The sequence below is a fragment of the Gorilla gorilla genome, chromosome 3, assembly GCF_029281585.2.
Source record: "Gorilla gorilla gorilla isolate KB3781 chromosome 3, NHGRI_mGorGor1-v2.1_pri, whole genome shotgun sequence".
Classification (NCBI taxonomy): Eukaryota; Metazoa; Chordata; class Mammalia; order Primates; family Hominidae; genus Gorilla; species Gorilla gorilla.
The window spans coordinates 9,155,310-9,174,594 of record NC_073227.2 but is presented as its reverse complement, the minus strand read 5'-3'; the positions used below and the strand labels follow the sequence as shown (position 1 = coordinate 9,174,594).

Genomic DNA, 19,285 nt, shown 5'->3' with positions numbered 1-19,285 from the left:
GTATACATTCCAAGACCCCCCAATGAATGCTTGAAACCATGGATAGTACTGAACTCTGAACTTTATACATACTACATTTTTTTCCTATAAATATATACCTATGATAAAGTTTAATGTACAAACTAGGCAAAATAAGAGACTAAAAATAATAATAAAATAGAACAATTATAACAGTAAACTGTAATAAAAGTTACGTGAATGTGGGCTCTGTCTCTCTCTCTCAAAATATCTTGTTGTGTGTCATATTTTCCGACCACAGTTTACTGCTGGTAACTGAAACCACACAAAGTGGAACCACAGACAAGCGCATGGTGGGGTGGTGCTGTAATGCATTTTGTTCTTTATATATTCCAGACATAAATCCTTTATCAGATATGTGATTTTAAAATACTTTCTTCCAGTCCATGAATTGCCTTTTTATTCTGTTAACAGTGTCTTCCCAAGAGCAGATGCTTTTAATTCTGATGAAGGCTGGTTTATTGTTTTTATAGATGATGCTTTTGAAATCACAGCTAAAAAATCTTTGTACACTCAAGATCACAGAAATGTTCGCTTAGGTTTACTTCTAGAAACTGTGTAGTCTTAGGTGTGACATTTACGTCTGCAGTACATTTTGAGTTATTTTTATATGTGGTCTGGGTATAGATCGAGGCTCTCTTTTTCTTTTTGCACATGCATATTCAATAGTTCCAGCATCATTGGTTGAAAAGACATTTCTTTCTCTATGAATTGTCACATTTACATATTATACCACTTCACATACTGTGCAAGAACCTTACGTCAGTGTTATGGATTGAAATTGTGTCCCACAAAATTCATATGTTGAAATCCCAGCCCCCGGTACCTCATGATGTGATCGTATTTGAAGGTAAGACCTTTAAAGAGGTAATTTAGGCCGGGTACGGTGGCCCGCGCCTGTAATCCCAGCACTTTGGGAGGCCGGGTACGGTGGCCCGCGCCTGTAATCCCAGCACTTTGGGAGGCCGAGGCAGGCGGATTGCCTGAGCTCAGGAGTTCAAGACCAGCCAACATGGTGAAACCCTGTCTCTACTAAAATACAAAAAATCAGTTGGGCGTGATAGCGTGCACCTGTAATCCCAGCTACTCGGGAGGCTGAGGCAGAAGAATCGCTTGAACCCGGAAGGTGGAGGTTGCAGTAAGCTGAGATCATGCCACTGCACTGCAGCCTGGGCAATAGAATGAGATTCAGTCTCAAAAAATAAATAAATAAATAAATAAATAAATAAATAAATAAATAAATAAATAAATTTTAAAAATAAAGAGGTGATTAAGTAGAAATGAGGCATGAATGTGGGGCTCTAATTCAACATGGCTGGCATTCCTATAAGATGAGGAGACCAGGTCACACAGAGTCCCCTGGGTGAGCCCGCGTGGAGGGAAGACCATGTGAAGAGGCAGCAAGAGAGCAGCTGTCTGCAGACCAAGGAGAGAGACTTCTGCGGAGACCACACCCGTCAACGTCTTCATCCCAGACTCTCAGCCTTCAGAATCGTCAGAGGACACATTTCTGCTGCTGAAGCTACCTAGTCTGTGGTAGCTTGCTATGGAAGTGTTAGAAAACTAACAAGGAAAGTGGGGGTCTGTGTGTATTTGGGGGATCAAAGCCTTTGTGCAGAGGCCCCTGACCCTCCACTCTCGAGGCCTGGGAAGGGCTGAGGAATGATCGCATCTGTGCTTCTACCGGCTTGCATCGCCCTGGCAGCTGGAAGCCGGTTCTGCGGTGTTAGGTGAACACAGGGCACCTGACTGGTCCAAGCACGCCACCCAGAGGCAGCCTTGGAACTGCACCTGCTGGGCAGGACCTGGGCTCTACCTGCGTCCTTCCTGACAGCCCATCAGAGTCCATGGGATGGATGCACCTGCTCATGCACCTGCCTCCAAGGTCTGTGGGCTAGGTGGGCCAAAGGGGGCCTGGTGTTGGCACAGAGCCTCTGGAGCCAGGAAGATGGTGGCAGTGTTTGGTGGCTTCTCCTGGCCTGAACATGGCCCCCAGGGCTGGGGTGGGATAGGATGCCCTCATCTGCAGGTCCTTAAGCGGCTGTGATGACAAGAAGTGGGAGTGGCTGCTCAGGGCCCCTGGGCAGCTGGACCTTCGGGACAGTCCCTGGGCTGGGAAGGTGCTCAGAGTGCGTGTCTTAGCAGCCTGGGGTGCCTGCTGCCCTTGACGGGGACATGGGTGGGTTTTTATAGGGCAGGGGAGTGGCCGACCTTGGGTAGAAAGGAGCAGAACGAAGGCCGGAGGAGGGCGGTGACTGGGCAGAGGCAGCCCCTGTGGCTGGGCCGGGCCGCTTGCCCCCGTCTGTCCTGTGGGGCTCCCTCACGTCCCTTCGGTCCGCCCCCACTTTGGCGCCTTGAATTTGAGCGAGGCCACGTGTTCTTGAAGCCTAGTGGGATCCTCGGCAACTGCTTTTGAAATTCCTCTTTCACAACCAAGGTGGCTGGGGCAAGCCATCTCCCGTCAGCATTTTGGAGAACAAATGCTTTCGCTGCCTTGATCCGCCCAGCAGGGCGGCTGCCAGTGCCCAGGTCTCAGCAGAAGCAAGGCAGAGGCGCGTGTGGAGACCAAGGGGCAAGAATGGCCCAAGCCTCAGCCTCGTCCACCCCATCCTTCTTCCATGCTGTGGCCAGTGAGATTTTTCTGAAACGACCGACCTGGTCCCGTCATTTTCCTGATCAAGACATCCTAGCAGTCTCCCAGTACTTTCTGGGAGTCTCCCAGTACACGGAAGATGTCCCTGAGGTTTCTGGCCAGGGCAAGGTTGGGGTTTCCAGTCCCCAAACAGGGGGAAACAGGGTGGGTCTGATCTGTGTGAGCAGAACAAAATCCAGCACCTCCAGCCTGGACACCAGGCCCTACCCCTCACTCCCGTCAGCGACACTGGTGAGCAGCAGGTGTGCTAAGGATTTGGGTAATGAAGGATGTTTCACCACAGCCCAACCTAGCAAATAGCTTAAGGGTTCCATTCATGGTTTCTAATTACTTAAACTGTTTAGTTCATTCCACAAATACTCATGGAGCACCTGCCTTGTGCTAGACACTTCTTCCTCCTGGGATCATCAGTGAACAAAAGAGACAAAACTGTCTTCCAGAGCTTATGGGAAGGATAAACATCGCACACAAGTGACTTCTACAACACAAGAGTGATTCCTTTATGGGAAAAATAGAGCTGAGAAAAGAGATTGGGGGCCCTGGGGGTGCACTTTGAGTCAGAGAAGGCCTCCCTGCGCGATGTTTGGGTAAAGACATGAAGAGGGGGAGGGGCAGCCCTGTGGCTGTCAGAGGCGGAGGCTGACGCAGGACTGGGGGCGGACAGAGACAAGCTCACACAGTGACTCAGTCTCTTTTAGTGACTTCAGCTTTTACTCCGAATGAGCCCAAAGCCATTTTGAGCACAGCATGATGTACTTGACTTAAAATTTTGAAGGCTAATTGTGGCTGCTCCTTTGGAATAGACTGAAGATGAGGGGTGGCTCCTTCAGCACCCAGGTCAGAAATGCAGGGGTCCGTCAGGCTCCAATGCACGTCGAGGTTGGAGGCCACAGAATTTGCTGCCTGGCTGTGGGTGGGGGGCATAGAGGATGTCCCCGAGATTTCTGGCCAGAGCAAAGTTGGGGTTTCCAGTCCCCAAACAGGGGACAACAGGGTGGGTCTGATCTGTGTGAGCAGAACAGACACTTGAGTTTCGATGTTATGGGTGGGTGCCTGTTGGATACCCTGAGGGAGATGTTGGACACACGGCTCTGTCTTATCTGGAGGCCCAGGGAAAGATCTGAGCTGAAATATGAATTTGGGAGTAGCCAAAATACAGGTGTTTCTTAAAGCCATGAAACTAGATGACTTTAAAATAACCTTCAGGTGAATCCAAGATGGCTGATTAGAAACAGCTGCGGTCTGAGGCGCTTACAGAGAAGAATGAAAAGGGGTGAGTGAATCCAGCACCTTCAACTGAAATATCCAGGTTCTCATACTGGGACTAACTAGGCAAACAACTCGACCCACGGAGAATGAAAAGAAGTGGTGGGAGGGTCAATGGCCCACTCAGCAGTGGCACGGAGCCAAAGGAACCTCCAGCGCCAGCCAAGGAAGTGGTGAGTGATTGTGGACCCTGCTGGGAAATCATGCTTCTCCCATGGATCTTTGCAACTGTGGTATCAGCAGATCCCTTCATGAGGCCCCACCACCAGTGCCTTGGGCCCGATACACACAACTTTGTGGAACTTCAGCAGAGCAGCCACTCAGCCACACATAGAGACCCAGGCGTTTTACATACTCCGGCCCCAGGATCCCTGGCAAGGTGGGAAATCCATCCTTCCAGATTCCTGGGAAGAGGGCTGACTCCATGGAGCCAAGCAGAATCATTCCGCAGTCCTCACTTCCATGGCACATCACAAGTTAAGACCCACTGGCTTGGAATCCCAGCCAGCCAACAGCAACAGGCTGGACTCTGCCTGAGAAGGGCCCGAGTTCCCAGGGCAGGGGTGGCTGCCATCTCTGCAATTCGGTAGACTCAGCCGTTGCAGCCTGCAGACTTTGGAGAATACAAGTGGTCCAGATGACAAGGGGTCCCCCACAGGCAGCAGGGCAGGGGTGGCTGCCATCTCTGCAATTCGGTAGACTCAGCCGTTCCAGCCTGCAGACTTTGGAGAATACAAGTGGTCCAGATGAGAAGGGGTCCCCCACAGGCAGCAGGGCAGGGGTGGCTGCCATCTCTGCAATTCGGTAGACTCAGCCGTTCCAGCCTGCAGACTTTGGAGAATACAAGTGGTCCAGATGAGAAGGGGTCCCCCCCAGGCAGCAGGGCAGGGGTGGCTGCCATCTCTGCAATTCGGTAGACTCAGCCGTTCCAGCCTGCAGACTTTGGAGAATACAAGTGGTCCAGATGAGAAGGGGTCCCCCACAGGCAGCACAGCTGCCAAAGTGGTTCTTTAAGTGTGATCCCATCCGCTTCTCCTCACTGCGTGGGTCCTCCCTGCAGGGGCTTCAGCCACTCCAGCCAGGGTTCTACGGATAGAGCTCTGATCTCTCCTTGGGATGGAGCTCCTGTGGGGAGGGGCAGCCACCATCTCTGCAGTTTGGTTGACTTAGTCATTCCAGCCTGCCAGCTTTGGAGAATACAAATGGTCTGGATGAGGAAGGACCCCCCCGCCACCGCCCGCAACAAAATGCAGCACACCTGCTCTATGAAAAAGCAGCAGGACTGCTTCTTTTTTTTTGAGATGGAGTCTTGTTCTGTCGCCCAGGCTGGAGGTGACGTGGCGCAATCTCGGCTCACTGCAAGCTCCGCCTCCCGGGTTCACACCATTCTCCTGCCTCAGCCTCCCGAGTAGCTGGGACTACAGGCACCCGCCACCACGCCCAGCTAAATTTTTCTATTTTTAGTAGAGACGAGGTTTCACTGTGTTAGCCAGGATGGTCTCGATCTCCTGACCTTGTGATCCGCCCGCCTCGGCCTCCCAAACTGCTGGGATTACAGGCGTGAGCCACCGCGCCCAGCCAGGACTGCTTCTTTAAGCAGGTCCCTGATCCCATTTCTCCTGACTAGGTGAGATCCCCCAACAGGTGTCTACAGCCACCTCCTGCACGTGTGTTCAGGCTGGCAACAGGTCAGTACCCGCCCCAGGACAGAGCTTCCAGAGGAAGGAGGTGGCTGTCATCTTTGCTGTTTCTCAGATACCTCCAGGTATGGGAAAAACCAAGGCAACTAGGGTCTGGAGTGGACCCCAGCAAACTGCAGCCATCTTATGGTAGAGTGGCCTGACTGTTACAAGAAAACAAACAGAAAATAACAACAACGTCAGCAAAAAAGTCCCCACAAAAACCCCATTCAAAGGTTAGCAACCTCAAAGATTGAAGGTAGATAAGCCCACAAAGATGAGGAAAAATCAATGCAAAAATGCTGAAACCTCAGCGTCCCTCTTCTCCTCCAAATGACTGCAACACCTCTACAGCAAGGGTACAGAACTGGGCTAAGGCTCAGATGGCTGAACTGACAGAAGCAGGCTTCAGAAGGTGGGTAATAAAAAACTTCGCTGAGCTAAAGGAGCATTTGTAACCCAATGCAAAGAAGCTAAGAATCACGATAAGACAGTACAGGAGCTGACAGCCAGAATACCCGGTTTAGAGAGAAACACAACTGACCTGATGGAACTGAAAACAACCTGAGAACTTCTCAATGCAACCACGGGTACCCATAGCAGAATAGGCCAGGTAGAAGAAAGAATCTTAGAGCCTGAAGACTATATTTCTGAAGTAAGATAGGCAGACAAGAACAGAAAAAAAAAAAAAACAAGAATGAAAAGCAATGAAAAAAACCTCTGGGAAATGCGGGATTATGTAAAGAGACCAAACCTACAGCTGAGTGGGGTACCTGAAAGAAATGGGGAGAATGGAACCAAATTGGAAAACACACTTTAGGATATCATCCAGGAGAACTTCCCCAACCTAGCAAGACAGGCCAACATTCAAATTCAGGAAATGCAGAGAGCCCCAGTAAGATACTCTATGAGAAGATCAACCCCAAGACACATAATCATCAGATTCTCCGAGGTTGAAATGAAAGAAAAAGTGTTAAGAGCAGCCAGAGAGAAAGGCCAGGCCACCTACAGATGGAAACTCATCAGACTAACAGTGGGCCTCTCACTGGAAACCCTACAAGCCAGAAGAGATTGGGGGCCAATATTCAACATTCTTAAAGAAAAGAATTTCCAACCCAGAATTTCATATCCAGCCAAACCAAGTGTCATAAGCAAAGGAGAAATAAGATCTTTTTCAGACGAGCAAATGCTGAGAGAATTCGTCACCACCAAGCCTACCTTGCAAGAACTCCTGAAGGAAGCACTAAATGTGGAAAGGAAAAACTGTTACCAGCCACTATAAAGACACACTGAAATACACAGACCAGTGACACTATGAGGCAACCACATAAGCAAGTCTGCAAAATAACCATCTAGCATCATGATGACAGGATCAAATCCACACAAAACAATATTAACCTTAAATGTAAATGGGCCAAATGCCCCAATTAAAAGACACAGAGTAGCAAGCTGGACAAAGAGCCAAGACCCATCAGAAAAAAATACAAAAAATTAGCCGGGCGTGGTGGCAGGTGCCTGTAGTCCCAGCTACTCAGGAGGCTGAGGCAGGAGAATGGCATGAACCCGGGAAGCAGAGCTTGCAGTGAGCTGAGATCATGCCACTGCACTCCAGCCTGGGTGATGGAGCGAGACTCCATCTAAAAAAAAAAATAATAATAATAATAAAATAAAAAGACCCACCTCACATGCGAAGATACATGTAGGCTCAAAATAAAAGGATGCATAAAAATTTACCAAGCAAATGAAAAACAGAAAAAAATAGAGGTTGCAGTCCTACTTTTCGACAAAACAGACTTTAAACCAACAAAAAGCAAAAAAGACAAAGAAGGGCATTACACAATGGTAAAGGGTTCATTTCAACAAGAACTAACTATCCTAAATATATATGCACCAAATACAGGAACACCTAGATTCATAAAGGAAGTTCTTAGAGATCTACAAAGAGACTTAGATTCTCACACAATAATAGGGGAAGACTTTAACAGCCCACTGACAATATTAGACAGATTACTGACAGAAAATTAACAAAGATATTCAGGACCTAAACTCAGCTCTGGATCAAGTGGATCTGATAGATACCTACAGAATTATCCACCCCAAAATAACAGAATACACATTCGTCTCATTGCCACCTGGCACTTACTTTAAAATTGATCACATAATTGGAAGCAAAACACAACTCATCAGATGGAAAAGAACTGAAATCATAATAGTCTCTCAGACCGCAGTACAATCAAATTAGAATTCAAGATTAAGAAATTCACTCGAAACCACTGAACTACACGGAAACTGAACAACCTGCTCCTGAATGACTCTTAATAATGAAATTAAGGCAGAAATCAAGAAGTTCTTTGAAACTAATGAGAACAAGAGACAATGTACCAGAATCTCTGGGACACAGCTAAAATAGTGTTAGGGAAATTTATAGCACTAAATGCCCACACTGAAAAGCTAGAAAAATCTCAAGTTAACAACCTAACATCTCAACTAAAAGAACTAGAGAACCAAGAGCAAACAAGACCCACCCAAAGCTAGCAGAAGACAAGAAATAACCAAGATCAGAGCTGAACTGAAAAAGATAGAGACGCCCAAAACCCTTCAAGAAAATCAACGAATCCAGGAGCTGGTTTTTTGAAAAAATTAATATAATAGATAGACCATTAGCTAGACTAATAAAGAAGAGAAGAGATAAGAATCAAATAAACACAATCAGAAATAATAAGGAGGATATCACCACTGACCCCACAGAAATACAAACACCTATCAAATAATACTAGAAATACCTCTATGCACATAAACTAGAAAATCTAGAAGAAATGGATACATTCCTGGACACATATACCCTCCCAAGACTGAACCAGGAAGAAATTGAATCCCTGCATAGACCAATAACGAGTTCTAAAATTGAGGCAATAATAAACAGCCTACCAACCAAAAAAGGCCCAGGACCAGATTCACAACTGAATTCTACCAGAGGTTCAAAGAAGAGCTGGTACTATTCTACTGAATCTATTCAAAAAAAATTGAAAAGGAGGGACTCCTTCCTAACTCATTATGTGAGGCCAGCATCATCCTGATACCCAAACCTGGCAGAGATACAAGAAAAAAAGAAAACTTGAGGCCAATATCCTTCACAAACATTGATGCAAAAATCCTCAATAAAATACTGGCAAACAAATCCAGCAGCACATCAAAAGGCTTATCCACCACAATCAAGTTGGCTTCATCTCAGAGATGCAAGGCTGGGTCAACATACACAAATCAATAACTGTGATTCATCACATAAACAGAACCAAAGACAAAAACCACGTATTTATCTCAATAGATGCAGAAAAGGCCATGATAAAATTCAACATCCCTTCATGTTAAAAACTCTCAATAAACTAGGTATTGAAGGAACATACTTCAGAATAATAAGAGCCATATATGACAAACTCACAGCCAATATCACACTGAATGGGCAAAAGCGGGAAGCATTCCCCTTGAAAAACAGCACAAGACAAGGATGCCCTCTCTCACCACTCCTGTTCAACATCAACATAGTACTGGAAGTTCTGACCAGGGCAATCAGGCAAGAAAAAGAAATAAAGCGTATTCAAACAGGAGGAAAGGAAGTCAAATTATCTTTGTTTGCAGATGACATAATTCTATATCTAGAAAAACCTATCGTCTCAGCCCCAAACCCTCTTAAACTGATAAACAACTTCAGCAAAGTCTCAGGATACAAAATCAAAGTGCAAAAATCTCTAGCATTCCTATATACCAACAACAGGCAAGCAGAGAACCAAATCATGAATGAACTCCCATTCACAATTGCCACAAAAAAAATATGCCTAGGAATACAGCTAACAAGGGAAGTGAAGGACCTCTTCAAGGAGAGCTATAAACCACTTCTCAAAGAAATCAGAGATGACACAAATAAATGGAAAAACATTCCATGCTCATGGATAGGAAGAATCAATATCATGAAAATGGCCATACTGCCCAAAGTAATTTATAGATCCAATGCTATTCCCATCTAACCACCATGGACATTCTTCACAAAATTAGAAAAAAAAAAACTATTTTAAAGTTCACATGGAACCAAAAAAGAACCCAAATAGCCAAGACAATCCTAAGCAAAAAGAACAAAGCTGGAGGCATCATGCTACCCAACTTCAAACTATACTAGAAGGCTACAGTAACCAAAACGGCATGATACTGGTAGAAGAACAGACACATAGACCAATGGAACAGAACAGAAAACTCAGAAATAAGACCACACATCTACAACCATTTGATCTTTGACAAACCTGACAAAAACAAGCGATGGGGAGAGGATTCCCTATTTAATAAATTGTACTAGGAGAGTTGGCTAGCCATATGCAGAAAATTGAAACTGGACCCCTTCTTTATACCTTATACAAAAATTAACTCAAGATGGATTAAAGACTTAAATGTATTATAAAACCCAAAACTATAAAAATCCAGAAGAAAATTCAGGCAATACCATTCAGGACATAGTCATGAGCAAAGATTTTATGACCAAAATGCCAACAGCAATAGCAGCAAAAGGAAAAATTGACAAATGGGATCAAATTAAACTAAAGAGCTTCTGCACAGCAAAAGAAACTAGCATCAGAGTGAACAGACAACTTACAGAATGGGAGAAAATTTTTGCAATCTATCCAACTGACAAAGGTCTAATATCCAGAGTCTACAAGGAACTTAAATTTATGAGAAAAAAACAACTCCATTAAAAAGTGGGCAAATAACATGAACAGACACTTTTCAAAAGAAAACATACATGTGGCCAATAAACCTATGAAAAAAAGCTGAACATGACTGATCACTAGAGAAATGCAAATCAAAACCACAGTGAGATACCATCTCACGCCAGTCTGACTGTTATTAAGAAGTCAAAAAACAAGAGATGCTGGCAAGATTGAGGAGAAAAAGGAACGCTTTTACACTGTTGGTGGGAGTGTAAATTAGTTTAACCATTGTGGAAGACAGTGTGGCAATTCCACAAAGACCTAGAGGCAGAAATACCATTCGACCCAGCAACCCCATTAATGGGTGTATACTCAAAAGAATAGAAATCACTCTGGCCGGGTGCAGCGGCTCACACCTGTAATCCTAGCACTTCGGGAGGCTGAAGTGGGTGGATCACAATGTCAAGAGATCAAGACCATCCTGGACAACATGGTGAAACCCTGTCTCTCCTAAAAATACAAAAATTAGCTGGGCACGGTGGCAAGCACCTGTAGTCCCTGCTACTCAGGAGGCTAAGCCAGGAGAATCGCTTGAACCCGGGAGGTGGAGGTTGCAGTGAGCAGAGATCGTGCCACTTCACTCCAGCCTGGTGACTGAGTGAGACTCCGTCTCAAAAAAAAAGAAAGAATATAAATCATTCTATTATAAAGATACATACACACATATGTTCATTGCAGCACTATTCACAATAGCAAAGACATGAAATCAACCTAAATGACCACTGACGATAGACTGGATAAAGAAAATGTGGTACATTTATACCATGGAATACTATGCAGCCATCAAAAGGAATGAGATCATGTCCTTTTGCAGGGACCTGGATGGAGCTGGAAGCCATTATCCTCAGCAAACTAATGTAGGAACAGAAAACCAAACACCACGTATTCTCACTTACAAGTGGGAGCTGAATGATGAGAATGCATGGACACGGGGTGGGGGGCAACAATACACACTGGGGCCTGTTGGAGGGTGGTGGCAGGTAGGGCGAGGGAGAGCATCAGGAGGAATAGCTAATGGATACCGGGCTTCTTACCTAGGGGATGGGATGGTTTGTGTAGCAAGCCACCATGGCACACATTTACCCATGAAACAAACCTGCACATCCTGCACAGGTACCCTTGAACTTAAAAGCTAAAGAAAAAAAAAAACCTTCAAATGTTGAAAGAATGAAAGAAAGAAAGAAGGAAGAAAGGAAGAAAGAAAGAAAGAAAGAAAGAAAGAAAGAAAGAAAGAAAAAAGAAGGAAGAAAGAAAGAAAAAGAAAGGAAGGAAGGAAGGAAGAAAAGAAAGAAAGAAAGAAAGAAGAAACTAGATGAGGTCACCAAGGGAGTGAGTGTAGACAGAAGGGACAGAATCAAGGGCTGAGGCTTAGGGACACATGTGCGAAGGGGACGCCACCCAGCCCCCATGAAACAGCATCCCCTGCCATGTGCTCCTGTATGTCTCAGCAGCTGGACTTAACAGTTTGTAACTGGGTATTTTTGTGAAGATGTGATTCATCTCCATCTCTCCCACCACGCTCCTCCAGTGAGCAGGAGCCCTGTCATTTTGCAAACTGCTGTACCCCAAGGCCTAGAGCAACCCCTGGCTGCCTGACAGTAACAAGTCAATAAGCAAGTGCATGAGTGAAGGGCACCAGGATTCTTTTCTGTTTTTACCATTGTCACACTTAAAAAACATAAGTTGCCTGTAATCCCAGCACTTTGGGAGGCCGAGGCGGGCGGATCACGAGGTCAGGAGATCGAGACCAAGGTGAAACCCCAACTCTACTAAAAATACAAAAAGTTAGCCGGGCGTAGTGGCGGGCGCCTGTAGTCCCAGCTACTCGGGAGGCTGAGGCAGGAGAATGGCGTGAACCCGGGAGGCGGAGCTTGCAGTGAGCCGAGATCGCGCCACTGCACTCCAGCCTGGGTGACAGAGCGAGACTCCGTCTCAAAAAAAAAACAAAAAACAAAAAACAAAAAACAAAAAACATAAGTTATTCTGTTTTCTTGGTGGGTTAGGGATAAAAATTTCAAAAATAATTTTATGTTATTAAAATCCATGCTACTATTTGAGAGTTTAACGTAAAAATTTCCATCAGTAATTTCTTCATATAATTTTAGAAATAATAGGCCAGGCGCGGTAGCTCACGCCTGTAATCCCAGCACTTTGGGGGGGCAGAGGCAGGCAGATCACGAGGTCAGGGGATCAAGACCATCCTGGCTAACACAGTGAAACCCCATCTCTACTAAAAATACAAAAAATTAGCCAGGCGTGGTGGCAAGCGCCTGTAGTCCCAGCGACTCGGGAGGCTGAGGCAGGAGAACGGCGTGAACCCGGGAGGCGGAGCTTGCAGTGAGCCGAGATTGCGCCACTGCACTCCAGCCTGGGTGACAAAGCGAGACTCCGTCTCAAAAAAAAAAAAAAAACAAACAAAACCATATATTTTAAGCTAAAATTCTTATCTGTTTTTTGTTTTGTACCTATCACTCCAGTGTGACTTGCTGTTTCTTACAAAATCCACTCTCAGTTTTTTGTTTGGTTTTGTTTGGTTTTGAGACGGAGCCCCACTCTGTCACCCAGGCTGGAGTGCAGTGGCTCGATCTTGGCTCACTGCAACCTCTGGCCCCTGGGTTCAAGCAATTCTCCTGCCTCAGCCTCCCAAGTAGCTGGGATTACAGGTGCGCACCACCACACCTGACTAATTTTTGTAGTTTTAGTAGAGACGGGGTTTTGCCATGTTGGCCAGGCTGGTCTCAAACTCCTGACCTCCAGTGATCTGCCCACCTGAGTCTCCCAAAGTGCTGGGATTACAGCCGTGAGCCACTGCACCTGGGCCACTCTCGGTTTTTATAATTGTATCACCAATAATGGTGTCACAGAAACAGGCTTTGAATAAATGCCTGATTATCATCTGACCCAGCAGAGAGCTTCCTCACATTATTAATGAACAGTGCAGTTCTGAGTTGAACGTGGTTCATACTTTCATTTATGTTAATAAGTAAAAGGTAACTGAAATCACAAAGACATTGGAACGTCACTTCATCAATGACATGAGTGCCTCTCCTGAGTCACTTTCTAATACTGGAAGAACATTTCCCTGATTTTTGGTAGTATTCACAATGTAATGGTTACAGCCACAACACACGTTTAAATTTAATCTACATTACTCATATTTTCCCATAACTTCATTAAATCTAGACAGTCAATAAAGCAACAACCCAGCCTGCATTTGTAGCATTTGCCAATTTCTGTGGTGTAAATGCCCCCCTCATGGCCAACTTGGAGCCACACACAAAAAGTCACTGAACATGGTGCTAGGAAGAGACCGTGGTAGCCCATTACAGCTTTTACCCCTTACAGATACAGCTGATGTTAGTGATCTCAGGAATGCAGGCGATGTAAAATGTAGTAAAATAATTAGAAAGTAATGGCTTCGAGTATTTATTACCTATGTTTTAAGTAAGCTTTATTTCATTGTAAGTGCGTATCATTTACTTTTCAGCAATGTCTGTATCTAACAGCAAAACTCCTGGCAGTGCAGCTTTCCACTCCGGGAGCCAATGCACGTCGACTCCAGCACACACTGGCTCCTGGGCTCCTCTGGTGGGCCTGACCTCATCAGGTGAGCCCTGAGAGGAGCGAGCAGAAGCAGGAGCAGGAAGGACGCAGACTGGCCCGTGTGGGCCACCTGGGAAGGGTGGTGACTTCTGGAAGGGGTGAGGGCCTCGGCCCTACAACTGATCGTTGACAAATCAACAACCAGAACAACCCTGGAAGAGACCCTTGTGCCTCAGATGAGATCACAGCTCTGGGCGACGCCTTAATTTTGGCCTGGAGGTGCAAGGGGCAGAGGACCCAACCGACCCCATAGAAAGTGGAGAGAGGGCCGAGCATGGTGGCTCATGCCTGGAATCCCAGCACTCTGGGAGGCCGAGACAGGTGGATCACCTGAGGTCAGGAGTTTGACACCAGCCTAGCCAACATGGTGAAACCCTGTCTCCACCAGAAATACAAAAATTAGCTGGGCATGGTGGTGGGTGCCTGTAATCCCAGCTACTCGGGAGGCTGAGGCAGGAGAATCACTTGAACCTGGGAGGTGGAGGTTGCAGTGAGCCGAGATGGTGCCACTGCACTCCAGCCTGGTGACAGAGCAAGACGCCGTCTCAAACCAAAAAAAAAAAAAAAAAAAAAAAAAGAAAAAAGAAAAAAAAGAAAGTGGAGAAAATGCCTTTGTGTTGTTTTAAGTTACTAAAATGGTGATAATTTGTTACGCAGAAATAGAAAAACTAGCGAGTAATCCGACTCCCTTAAACTTGAACTCACAAAAGAAAAATCCATTTAAAAAATATCCCCACAACTTTCTAAGGTGGTGTCTGATGACCTGGAGATGCTGGAGGGAGCTGCTCAAGCTTGAAGACAGGAGCTGGGAGGACAGAGCTGAGCTGCCGTGCATTACGGAGGGGACGGGAGGAGACCTGAGGGAAATCCAGAAAGGAGGAGCTGGGAAGACTGAACAGTGGGGTTGAGAGGTGGGAGGCCCGTCTTCCTGAGGCTGGGAGGGATGCGTGGCAGGAGTAAAGATAATGGAAATTTCTCCGGAGGTGCTGTGGACCTAGAAACCACCGTACCCCTGCAATCCTAAGCAAGTTCTGCTCACAAACACTCCTGACAAAGTCGAGTTGTGTTCTTTCTCTGCTTTTTTGAGCTGGGGAGTGTGATGGTTAATATTGAGTGTCAACTTGATTGGATTGAAGGATGCAAAATATTGATCCTGGGTGTGTCTGTGAGGATGTTGCCAACGGAGATTAACATTTGAGTCAGTGGGCTGGGAAAGGCAGACTCACCCTCAATCCTGGTGGGCACCGTCTAATCAGCTGCCAGCACGGCCAGAATAAAAGCAGGCAGGGGAACGTGGAAGGACTGGACCGGCTGAGTCTTACGGCCTCAGCCTCCATCTTTCTCCCGTGCTGGATGCTTCCTGCCCTCAAACATCAGACTCCAAGCTCTTCAGCTCTGGGACTCTTGGACTTACACCAGTGGTTTGCCCGGGGCTCCTGGGCCTTTGGCCACAGACACGGCTGTGTTGTCAGCTTCCCTACATTTGAGGTTTGGGGACTTGGACTGGCTTCCTGGCTCCTCAGCTTGCATTCGGCCTATTGTGGGACTTCACCTGTGATCGTGTGAGTCAATTCTCCTAATAAACTCCCCTCCATATACATTTATCCTATGAGCTCTGTCCCTCTAGAGAACCCTGACTAATACAGGGAGAAAAGCTCAAAGATGTGAGCGAAAGGACAGCTGGTACATAGGTTACTGAGAAAGTGTAAGGTCTTTATCAGTGGAAACTTTTACCCACTTCTTACCAAATAAATGTTGAACAAATATCTAAAGAACATTAACTGAATGAGGCATAAATTCTAGATCTCACCATGCTCGGTCGGTCCTGTGCGTCCCCAGCCTGACATCGATAGTGTAGGCACGCGACAAAAGATGGCCGCACGCATGGAGGGACGACGGAGGAAGGAGTCATCCGCTGACAGACAGGAAAAAGCCCAGATGCCTTCGCGGATGATGTGAAGAGACTGCCCAGACCACGCCCGGGCACAGTGTCAGGCACAGTCCTGCAAACTACTGAATCCTCGCTACCTAGCTAAGAGGGGCGGTAACTGGGCTTGGGGCTATGTTTCCCAGTTACCATATCCCCCGCCCCACCTGGCACCTCTGGGCACCGCGGCCTCAGGCACAGGGATCCTCTGCTGAGAAGTCAGCCTCAGAAGACGCCTAACGCTGCCCCTCCCCGCAGGAAGTGACGCTGAGACGCCGCTTCCTTGCCGTTCTGTCTTCCAAGTCAGTCTCCCAAGCATGTTTCAGGGCAGCTGGAAACTGAGCTTCAAACTCCAGGTCCGGAAGTCAGGTACTACTTTTCATCAAATATAGAAAGCTTATCCAACAGGTAGCTAGAAAGGTGACTTATGTCCACCCCAGTCCCCGTGACACGTCCCCAGATGGCCTCACATTTGACGGCCACGCACAGCAGAATCTGGATTTGTGGTGAGTCGTTCCTCTGAAGGCAGCAGGCAGTCGTGACCTGGAATTGCAAGGCCATCTTCTTGGAAGCTGCTGCCTGCCCCAGAATAACGATGGTCATCCATCTGGCTCATGGGTCTTGAGTGGCTCCAGTTGGGTTGCTGAGGGATGAAGACTGGATGTGAAAGAAATGGATTCAAGCTACCAGAGGAGCAGCTCCAGGGCAAGGCAGCAGGGATAGGCCTCCTCTCGTCACTCTCACGGCCAGCTTTCTGCTTCGCGTCATGTCTGTGGGCATGCTTGTTGCCCACCACTTATAAAATAAGAATATATAGAAGGAGATAGAATGGATATAACCAGAAAACTATAGAGAAACATAAAATTTAAAAAAAACCCAAAAGTTAAAAGATTGAAACAGGTAACTGAGAAAGGGACCTAGGTGGGAATGTAAATTTGAACAAACACGGTGCAGCTTGGCGTTAATGGATAAAATAATGATATGGAAATTTACTTCCACCAATGAATGAAGAAAAATATGTCCAAAGAAAATATAACATTAGTGAATGAATAAGAAGGCAAGAAAGAATAAACTGAGGAACAAAACACAGATGAGACAGATAGAGAATATCATGTAACTATAACCATTTAAATAATTGCATCAAACATAAATGAAGTATCCCAAGCAAAAGGCACAAATGGTCAGACTGACTTAAGAAAGCAAGAACCAACCTTATGTTGTCTTCAAGAGACAGAAAGAGGTGGAAATTAAAATTTAAGGATGGACAATAATATACCACGCAAACAGCTAGCATAAGAAAGCCATCATAGCTGAGTGTGCGTGTGTGCTTTTTTTTTTTTTTTAGACAGAGTCTTGCTCTGTCACCCAGCTGGAGTGCAATGGCATGATCTCAGCTCACTGCAAGCTCCACCTCCTGGGTTCACGCCATTCTCTTGCCTCAGCCTCCTGAGTAGCTCGGATTACAGGTGCCCGCCACCACGTCCGGCTAATTTTTCTATTTTTAGTAGAGACGGGGTTTCACCGTGTTAGCCAGGATGGTCTCGAACTCCTGACCTTGTGATCTGCCCACCTCAGCCTCCCAAAGTGCTGGGATTACAGGCATGAGCCACTGTGCCTGGCTCTGCATGTGTGTTTTAAGACAGGGCCTTGTTCTGTTGTTGTTCAGTCTGGAGTGCAGTGGTGTGATCAGAGTTCACTGTAACCTCCGACTCTTAGATTCAAGCTATCCACTTCAGCCTCCTATGTAGATCCTCCTGCTTCAGCTGCCTCCTGCTTGGGCTTCCTCTGTAGGACCCACAGGCATATGTCATTATGCTTGGCTGATGTCCTAAACATTTTTTTTTTTTTAGAGATGGGAGTCTCACTGTGTTGCCCAGGCTGGTCTCAAACTCCTGGCCTCAAGCAATCCTCCTGCCTTGGCTTCTCAAAGTGCTGGGATTACAGGCACGAGCCACACTGCACATGGCCTGTAGTAGCTGTATTAATAGCACACAAAATATTCTTCAATAGAATGAGTATTATAAGACAAAAAGGATAGTTCCTGCTCAATACAACAGGAAGAGACAACAATTACAAACGTATACACATCTAATAACAGAATGCCAAAATATATGAACAAAAACTAGTAAAACCAAAGGGAAAAACAGAAAATCTACAATAATAGCTGGAGATTTTAACACGCTGTTCTCAGTAACAGAACAAGTAGACAAAAAGAAAAAGGTATACAGGAGATTCAAATGACACTACGAACTAAACTGAATTGACACTTAGAGAAAATAATCAGCAACAACTTCAGAACGCACACTCTTTCCAACTGTATGTGAAACATTCGTCAGGACAGGCCACATGCTTGTCTCAACAGATTTCAAAAGATCAATATCTTGCAGAGTGTTTCCAGACCACAACAGTCATAAATTAGGAATCTGCAACAACAACTAATCTAGAAAGGACCCCAAATGTCTCTAGAAGTTAACTCACTTCTAAACACCAATGAGTCAAAGAAGAAATCACAAATATCACTAGGAAATATTTTTACCAGAATAATAATAAAAACATAACGCAAGGAAAATTGTGGAATTAAGGAAATGTTTAAAGCAAAATTTATAGCATTAAAAATTATATAAGAAAAAAAGAAAGGTCTCAAATGAGAACTAGAGAAAGGCAACGAAAGCCAAAGTAAGCAGAAAAAGGAAATAATAAGCAAAAGTACAGAAATCAATGAATAGAAAACAAAATATGAAGATAATGATGAAACCAAAAACTAGTTTTTTGAGATGATCAATAACACTGATAAATCTCTAACCAAATTAAGAAAAAAGAGAACACACAAGGCCGGGCCCTGTGGCTCACGCCTGTAATCCCAACACTTTGGGAGGTTGAGGCGGGTGGATCACAAGGTCAAGAGATCGAGACCATCCTGGCCAACATGGTGAAACCCCGTCTCTACTAAAAATACAAAAATTAGCCGGGCATGGTGGTGGGCACCTGTCGTCCCAGCTATTTGGGAGGCTGAGGCAGGAGAATCACTTGAACCCGGGAGGCAGAGGTTGCAGTGAGCTGAGATTGCACCATTGCACTCCAGCCTGGGTGACAGAGCGAGATTCCATCTCAAAAACAAAAACAAAAAAAAAAACCCACAAATTACCAATATTAGAAATGAAAGAGGGGACTTCACTACAGATCCTTTAGATAAAAAGGGATTTTTTTTTTTTTTTTTTGAGAGGGAGTCTCAGTCTGTTGCCCAGGCTGGAGTGCAGTGGTGCAATCTCAGCTCACTGCAACCTCCACCTCCCGGATTCAAGCGATTCTTCTGTCTCAGCCTCCTAAGTAGCTGGGATTACAGGTGCACGCCACCACACCTGGCTAATTTTTGTATTTTTAGTAG

General features: G+C 45.8%; 1 long non-coding RNA gene across 1 annotated transcript; it reads right to left on the bottom strand.

Moving 5' to 3' along the window:
• Window positions 1-3,355: 3,355 nt before the first annotated feature.
• LOC109026680 (uncharacterized) lies at window positions 3,356-18,882 on the bottom strand. The gene is made up of 2 exons (XR_008678875.2): window positions 15,784-18,882; window positions 3,356-5,124 (listed from the first exon to the last, which is right to left on the bottom strand). It is a non-coding gene; the product is annotated as an uncharacterized lncRNA (long non-coding RNA).
• Between the last annotated feature and the right edge of the window lie 403 nt (window positions 18,883-19,285).